Source organism: Harpia harpyja, chromosome 12 (genome assembly GCF_026419915.1).
Source record: "Harpia harpyja isolate bHarHar1 chromosome 12, bHarHar1 primary haplotype, whole genome shotgun sequence".
In the NCBI taxonomy this organism is placed as follows: Eukaryota; Metazoa; Chordata; class Aves; order Accipitriformes; family Accipitridae; genus Harpia; species Harpia harpyja.
In genome coordinates this window covers 25,938,047-25,945,827 of record NC_068951.1, presented here as the reverse complement: position 1 = coordinate 25,945,827, position 7,781 = coordinate 25,938,047, and positions in this window count along the sequence as shown.

Genomic DNA, 7,781 nt, shown 5'->3' with positions numbered 1-7,781 from the left:
CTGCCCAGGACAGCATGCAGAGTTTTTAGTCATGAGCCCCAGGTGTTTGGGACAACAGGACAAAGATCTATCTCCTCTGAAACTTTGACATTTAAAGGCAGTAGTAGAAGCAAGTAAAGGGGAAGCCAATCTTTCTAATTGCTTTTGTGTCCCATCACCCACTGAATATAAATGTCCTTGTTCCCTATTCCTGCCCTTTTGTTTTCAATGCGAAGAGTGAAGGACTTTTCTGTCCTGCGAGTTTATCAACCAAGCCTCATGCAGGTATATTTTGAATATATTTCTTTCAGTCCTAGTTAGTTCCAAGTCAAGTATCTGTGCTCCATCTCCAGGGGAAAAAAAAAACAACCTTGACCTGGGTGCCAGTTTGTGGCTTAGCCCCAACACTATTCAACTCTTCCAGAAATGTAGGAGTTGCCAATTTTTTGACACTCACTTAAATTAGATACTTTACTGCCTAAGTATGATGTCTCCAAGAAAGGGAATGGTGCTGAGGAGAAATTACATGAACTCTGTGCCGGCAGTCCAGGCAGATAAAAATAAGTGGTGGCCTCTCAGATTTCTTTTTGTTGTCTTTCCTTTTTCTTTGTGTCTGTGATAAAGTTTGAGGGAGGCTGAAAAAACTGGGTAGTTTATATCCCAAATATAGAGAATAATGATGTCATTTCAGAATATTTTCACAGACAAGGTGATTTATGGCAGAGCCTTTTTTTCTTGTACATTAGCGGCATGTTTACAGGTTCACAGTGTGTTTGCTACCTGAGCTCCTCACCACTTCGGTAGATGGGGCCATCACCCAAACTGTCATGTCTCACCTTTGCCAGATTCCTCTTCAGTCCTGGGAGCTCATGTGTTTGCTTAAAAATATTAATACTTCACAGACTCAGTCTGCATTGTGACAAGTGAAAGAGTGGATAAAATATCAAGGCTTTAACACCTAGTGATGCTGTATGGAAGCTAAACACTGCAGCTAGGAAGCTGGGTAGCAAGGATCAATGAATGTGATACATCTATCTGTATTCCCATATGTCAGTCTCTCAGACAATTTCACAGATTTGCTAATGGGAACAAGGCTTTTCAGTAAAGCTTCTTCAGAGCCCTTACAGAGATGTGAATGTACTCCAGAACCTTGATGAGTGATAAGAGGAAACACTGAAAGACAAATTTCCACTGCTGCTTCTCAGACACATGAAACCCTTCATAAGTCAGGAGTCACTCTGAGTTTAAAGAAATCAATGCTGGCATCCTCCCAGGATGCGAAGTCTTTTAAGACCTCTGTTTTATATGTGTGTGTATGTATGTATATACATATATAATGTTATTTTCAAATATTCAGTGGAAATTTAATGGTGTTGCAGGAACAGAAGAATGGAGGAGAACTAATTCTATATCCAGTGCATAACCCAAACACTGCTGCTGAGTCGATCCCCAAGAGGAAGGCAGGGCAGTAACACAAAGCCAGAGTTGAGAGGTTGGGAGCTGCCAGAGAGAGCATGGTCCAGAAAAATCCTCACCTTCTCTGCTCCTCTAGTGTTCTTGCTGAACACTAAAACTGACCTAAAAAAAAAAAAATCACCAAGCAAAACTGGAAGAAAAAAGAAATTGGAAAGCATAGAGAAAAAAGAAAGAGCTGTTTTCAGGAATGTATTCTGTGGAAGATTTACTTTACTGGGCAAAAATTAAAATGGTGATTTTGAACTTCTGAGGTATGCTGTGACGGCTCGTTGCAGTTGTTCAGATACGTGTTACGGATGCACGACTAACCAACTTCAACAGGTGTTAAAGCTCAGATTTATTCTTCAGCAAAAGTTAGTTAGAGGTCCGATAACATTCTATAAAATCACAGGCTCAATGATGTAAAGAGAATTAATACTACACGGCTGACTTAAGAATTCCCAAGATTTAAAGTGATGGCTCAAAACGCGCGTATCTCACCTAAAAGCTGAGGGCTCTCTCCCTCGAGGAGTTACCTCGGGCGGTGCCCCGGCCCGAGGGGGAGTCCCCGACTGCAGACCCGCTGCTCAGAGGAGGACTGCCAACGTGTCCTCAGGCGGGACCCCGTTTATACCCCTGTCGAATCTGACCTGTGGTCATTTAATTCTATTGGCTAGGAGGGTCACCTCGGTGTACCTGGCGCATCTCGATTGGCCAGTTCAAATTTCAACCTGCAGCCTCCAGGGTTTCCTTCCCCTTCTCCCTTCCTGGAGAAGTTTCCTTTCCTGCTGGCACGATGGGGGGGGCGGGATGTACTGCCACAATACGTCATGCTCCCATTTCTCTCCACACCTTGAACTTCCCAGTCAGACTAACGACTCCTCTGGTGGGATATTGCCTTTCCATCCAACAGCCACACAGAGATGAAGCAGAGGAGCAAGTAGCTAATTTCATGGATGGTTGCAGAGTGTGCCCAGCTCTGTTGTTTAAGGTGGGAAGGTGTTCCCATTCTGTCATGCCCTGTGCAAAAGCAGCAGGGCCTGGGCACCCCAGTTGCAAGAGGTGGTGGCAGGTGTGCAGAGTGTGGGTCTTTGGAGCTGCCTGTGTTTGGCTTTGCTTCCCTCAGATAGGTGTTTCTGAGCATGGTATGAAGTCTTAGCCCATCTGTTCCTGTCTACTGTGGCATTGCTGATATTTTTTCACTTGTAGTTATTTGTGTGTGAAGCCAGTACAGCTCTCCTCCTAAGTTAGGCTATGACCAGAGCTACAGTCAGTAGGTTATAGGTGGAAAACCAAGACAAACACCCACATGCTAGTTCCCTTAGCAACAACCTGGAGCAAGGGTGAGTCCAAGAGAAGGGCTTTAGAGCTGTGGTGTTGGAGCACCAGTGGACACAAATCTGCCTCACCACACTGCCTGTCTCAGCCTGAAGACTCATCTCTTGCTAGCATGGAACAGGCTGATCCCATTCATTACTGTCATCTTCAAACATAAACCTGCTGGAACAGATAGCTCTTCACAAAGCCATCCCATACTCCCACTATGTGCTAACAAACAAGACTGTGCTTGTAAGAGTACACCATAAAGTGGCAGAGTGTTCTTTTTTTTTTGTTTTTGTTTTTTTTTTTTTTAAAAAGATGATCAAGAGGGACAAGAGACACAGGACACTGGCTTAAGGGTATTCAGGTCACAAGACTTTTTGATGAAGAGAACGTGCAGCTGACTGCATATGCTATTCCAGAAAAATAAACACCACTTGTAAGTGTCTAGCCCTCTTGCCATCTCTGAAGAATTTCTGCCAGCTGATGTAAGTAGCTAAGGAAGAGTTTGGAAAGCTGTCGTCCCTAGACTGCCACCCTTGTGTGTGGGGGGGTGAAATGGAGCAGCCTGCAAAATCCGGGGCAGGGGAGGATAAGCAGAGGGGACTTCCCTGCTCCCAGTTGTGCTGGATCACGTGTTGTAAGCTGCATGTCCTACTGAAGTACACGCAAGCAGTGTATGCGCAGGCACCCAATTTACAGTAAAGACTTATAGGATGAACCTTAATAGGCACAGACCTGTTTTAAGAGGTTGCTGAAATTATCTCTGAAAATATGGGACTACATCACATGCTCTTAAGTGCTCTCAGCTGTCTCAAACTGGCTTTTGTCCTGACACCCAGATGCAGGGTAGTCCTTTGGCATAGCCGAGGGGGGCTGTGTACCTGGCAGAGCAGGGGGCTGGCTGGAAGGGCACCCAGTGCACAGATATTTAGCTGAGCTTTCAGCCCTAGGAACTCTTTGGACTTGCTATGAAGTAAAGCAGCCTTTACTGAGAGAGACTTCTCTGGCACAAAGGCAGCACTAGGACTGGGAGACTGCCAGATCTGCAAGTTTAATAGACATGTTTTGAAGCAAGCATTGATTTGTAAAGTATTATGTAAAGTGATAGGTCTCTTTCCTGAAGAGTGGCTGAGGCTTCAGAACAAAGCATTGTGCCTTTTATTTATTTCTCTTTCCTTTGCTGTTACTGTTAAAAAGACAACTGCAAGAAGAGTTTTAGTTTTGCTGTAAGAATGCATCTACTTCTGCCCCTCATTCCTCATCTGAAGTCAATGAAGTGAAAGTTCAGGTAGTTATCCAGGTGTGCTTACCTAGTTTCAGGTCTAAGAGTTTCCAAAATACACTAGGATTGCTGGCTTTGGACTTCAGCCCACAGACCCATGTGATTCTGATACAACGTGTCTGATTCTTTGCATTGTTACCTCCTTTTTCAGTGCTTTGCTTATACTGCAATAAGATTGAATTAAGCTTAACTGTATCATAAGTCATACATGAGCACACATACAGGTCTGTATGTACATAGAAACAGGGAGATAGCAAGTACATTATGATACTTACAGTGCTTAATATCTATATATTTGCATAACAAAATCCAGCCTATTCTGTTTCCATTTTTACACAGACTTGTCTGCTTAATCCAAAGCCTCATCCTACACTCAGTTACTGCTGAGGCAAGCCAGCAGGCAGGAGGCGAGCTGAATTGTGTTTCGTTAGTCCCCATGCAAGTTGTTCTTTCCTTCTTTTTGCTGTTTGCTTGTTCTTCTTCCTTTTTTGCTTGTTTTCTTTTTTTCTGATAGTGTGGGGGGGTTGTCATTGTTTCAGATTACGAGCTGCTTTGGGTCAGGAGGTTCTTCACCTACATGTTTACATTGCACCTAGTAGTATTGGGCTCTGATCCTAAATTTGGGTCTGTGTGCTACTGCAGTATAAATAATAATGTTGCTGCTTTGGCATGCAGTCAGGTTGGAATCACTGCAGCTCTACTATGCTTGTGGGCTCTACCCATCGCAAGACTGTTTTCTTAATTTTTCCCTGAAAGTTATGCTGTGTATGGTACAAATAACCCCCAGCACAGCAAAATAATAAATAGCAACAGCATAGCAAAACCTTTCAGCTGTGCCAATGGTGAAAGCGTTTTCTTGCAAAAGTGCAAATGTGCTGTGAGCACTTCTTGGTTTGTTAGACATCTTGGGATGTGTAAATATAACTAATCCCATCTAGGTTATCATAAAGGGAGTTTATTGGTGAGTCCGAGGTCAGAAACCCCCTAAGGCTCAAAGGACAAGGGAAACAGGTGCTTTCCCGGAGCCTTAGAAGTTATGCTACAATTAGTTTCTTCCTTTCCTTTGGGCTTAATAATATACTAAAGTTGGTGTATTATAGCTATGGTAACATTTATAATAAGAAAATATGCAAATACAGCAGCAACATAATTTTTCCAGGCTGCTTAGCAAGTAAATGGTTGTGTACAGAATGGCCTTCAATCCTATGAATATCTTCCTGTCAGAGACAGCTCGTGTTATTTATGATGGTAATAAAACTGCTGATTATTATTGGACGAATTTCTCAGACATGAAAAAAAACTTCAGACATTTTACTTTCAAATCTTTTAGTATGTAACAAGAGGTTTGGGGTTTCAGAAGTTTAGTCCCTGAGGATAAACAAATAAAGTTGTAAAGAGCACACCTTGCTAATATGATTGCTCCTTATTAGCATAATAGTTTTCAAATAAACAACCTGCTAATGTCTCTAATAAGCAATTACTCTATGATGAAAACTGCAAATGGAGCCCACTGGTGGGTAACAGATAACAGTAAAATCTGTCAATAAAACAAATATTGTTCTGCCTGAACAGCTCTCTTCTTTACTCCAAGAGAAGAACAGAGCTGCCTAGGTATTTTTATAGGCTGATATTTGACAGCCAGACGTGTTACAGCACTGCTCTTCTGCTACGTTGCTATGATGTTATGTGGAGTCTTTACTCTTTACAATGTAAGTGTTATAACAAAATAAGGCAGAGATCTTTACTTAGTTGGAAGCTACCTACTTTGAGTACTTGAGTCAAATAAAACCACAGTAGAATGAGAGTTTGCCCAAGAGTAGTGGTTTGCCAGATTATTAGGGTTTCCTTTCTTTCATAAACTGAAGATCATAATTAAAAACTTGGAGTCCATCCTATCTCTGAAACATGGCAATGAATGGAAATTGTCTCTCAGCATTCTTTTCTTCCTGCTATTCTAAAACATAAAAATCATTTACAGTGGCAAAAAAGTGTTAAATATATGCAACAATCTCACTTTCCCAAACATTGAAAAGTGTTTTTCAAGCATAGTTGACAAACTATTTTCAAAACATTTGCAGATGTAATTTACATACTTGCCTGGTTGCTTTACCATCGATTAGAAAGCCATGTTGTACTTGCTTTGGTCTCTGTATTTCTGCAGTCATTTTTCCAAAATCATTTTGCATATGTTCTCTTAGTTTTCAGGAAATAAGGATATGGAATATGAGAGGGTCACAAATCCCCAGACCTTGTCCTTTCCGAATTCTGTGGTGAGTAATAGGTTTTTATTTTATATATAGCTTTGTAGAAAAGGGATCATTTGAAGGAAAGTCTTGAGCCATTCTTATCTTTGTTCCACTTCTGGACTGACATCATGATACAAAAATTCAAGGAATGTACAGTAAAGCCTGGTGTGGGAAGAAGATCTTGGCAGAGGGATGATTAATGGTGTCTAAAAGAGGGAAAACGGTTATGTAATAAATACAGCCCATTGAGATTCAAACTGAAGAAACCCATCACAGGTGCAGACTGTAAACAGGTCCCAGAGGAAAGAATATTGGTCTTTTAAAGGTGGACTCTGTAAACAAACAGATGAGGCATAGGAAATATCCTTTCATATAAATTTTTATGGTACAAATCAGTACGTGGAGCACGTAAGCACCATAAGTGTTTATAAACTCAAAGAACATCAGTACTGTAGTAAAGCAGCCCAAATAGTGCTGCGGTGTAAATTTATATAGCGTGGGGAAGATGTGTGGTCTGATGGCTCAGTGCGTTTTTTTGACTTTCGCAAATGACATGATTTCTGCCTCTGGTCTTGTTTTGTTCCATTTAGCTGCTCTCAGCTACATAATTGTTCTTTTAGCTTGTAAATATTATGGTCAACCTCCAGCAAAGTTTAGATGAGGCCAATCAAATGTAAACAAGTGTGTCTGCGCCAACGATGTGAGTAAGCAAAGCCTTCCCTTGTGATATTTCCTCCCCCTTTTCCTAACTCCCCTGGGACTGCAAGAGCTTTTCAGAGCCTGCCATGGTAGCACACAGCCTAGAGTTCAGTTTAACTGCCTGTCTGGGATTTTTTTCTTTTCTTTTCTTTTTTTTTTTTTTCTGGTATTTGATGTAGGAATTATGCAGTGAAATGAGAACGATGGACCAGAATAACTTCTGGGGAGTGTCCTCGTGTCTGTCCGTGCTTCTGTCCCTGGCCCAGAGATCACTGTCTGCACACTCAGCACAAAGTTAACACGGGTGTAACATGCAGTGCCGAGAGGTCCAGAAGGGTTGAGGATGAGTAGCGACTCCTTATTAGCTGTGGCCTCACGTGATGTTGTAATGCTGTGGCAGGACGTGGTGGTGTTGCAACGATGCTGTGCAATGATCTCAGAGCCTCTGCTTGGCTGTGCTGGGACTGCAGTCTTCCAGCGGGGCTCAAGCTAACCTGTGCTGCTTTGCACTGCAGCAGATAGGAAGGCCAGCAGCACCGCAGGTCCTGTGGCTTGGCGGCACTGTCAGAGCTGTTATGGTGCAAGGGTTGCAAGTGCTCTTACGCTAGAGTCACTGAACCCACTGCTTGAAAGCCTTTGAATTAAAAAGGTATACATGGCATACGTTTTACCCTTGAATATTATCTTTGAGTAAAGGGGTTTCACTCCACGTTGCTCTACTGTTTCAGCACAAATTCAGCCAACCATATTAGCAGCACACTAATCCACTGTCACTCTGTACAGCCCCCAACCTACAG